Here is a 1,477-nt window from a genome sequence, read left to right as displayed (position 1 = left end):
CTGGCAAGGGTCCAGCATTGTGGGCAGTGTTTTCCTCTTACAACCACAATCTCCTTTACATTTTGGAGAAATGGACCCTTTGTCCCTTTCCATGTTGACTTTCAATTGATTTGCACAAGAATTCACAGCACTTTAGCAGATATGCTATTTCCTAGTTAACCCACAAAATGAAAATTGGCCTTTTTGCAGCAAGTGTTTACCAGTGTGTATGCATGTCGCCGTCACACACCTCCTATGGTAATGCAATGTCTTTGTAGGTCAAACGATCAGTGTGGTCAAAATGCACCATCAACACAAGCACACACACACACACACACACACAAATATACCCCGAGAGCTGTTGGTGATTGAGAGAGGCGCAGAGAGTCCAATTTTATGAGCCAAAAATAAAGCTGCATTGGGCATTTAGAGGGAGGGAAGTCAAAACCGCCATCAGCCGGGAGCTAAACGACAACCCTGCGCTCCCCTAACAGCTTTTTGCTCTTACTGCACAGCGTCTCGCTTGAGTTCCCTTTACTTAAGGTGCATGCTCACCTGCATCCATTTCTCCTCTCTCTGAATGCCATGTGGATGTCAACTAAGCTGAGAAGCAGGCTCCTAACTGGTAAACCAGAATATCCAGTACAATGCAAACAGACCCACTTGTCAATGGTTGTCCATTATGTAACATACAACTCATGTTTTCTATCTGAACTGCTTTTCAAATTCATTATAACAATGTTATTACAATATTACTACAAATGTGTACTATTTCAAATATTCAAAATAATTAGTTGAGTTACTACTCTATGAAACAATGTTACTGTTTAATAAAACAAATAAAAATAAAACTACTATTGTTCTTTGTTCACATTTGCAGAGTACTTGCATGTATGATTTTTCTATAAAAGTGTACTAATAAGAGAATCAATATATAGTATAGTATATATAATATAGTCCTCAGAAAACATGGCATACATGTATCCTTCTCAAGGCAATTTAATGTAATTGTACCTCATTAAAATATTCGGTGTTGCATTATGATGCTTCAAACACCCCTGTGCAATGCTCATGAACAGGAATATAGGTTACATATGTGGACCATGATATAAGGTATTCAACAAACCATACCACTGTAACAAAACATGTATTGGAAAACACACACACACACACATACTTCCACTCGCACATACAGACAGTTCCACACACACAGAACCACTAACCCACCCCCCCACACACACACACAAACACAAGCATACACACATTTATCTTCCCTGGAATTCTAGCCTTTTTGTATGGATCATTATACCCACAAAGGTTTAAAAGCACAAAAAAGCTTCATTGAGCTGTGGCTGTCTTAAGGGCTCACAAGGCTCCAGGCCTTGGAGATCCTCACAATGTGACCAGGAGGCAAATTGAATTTTTTTTTTGTTTTTTTTGTGTGTGTGTTGAAAAGAAAAGTAGGAGGGTGGCAGCACAGTTAATTCTCTTCACTGAA

The sequence above is a fragment of the Alosa sapidissima genome, chromosome 20, assembly GCF_018492685.1.
Source record: "Alosa sapidissima isolate fAloSap1 chromosome 20, fAloSap1.pri, whole genome shotgun sequence".
In the NCBI taxonomy this organism is placed as follows: Eukaryota; Metazoa; Chordata; class Actinopteri; order Clupeiformes; family Clupeidae; genus Alosa; species Alosa sapidissima.
This window is presented reverse-complemented; position numbering follows the sequence as displayed.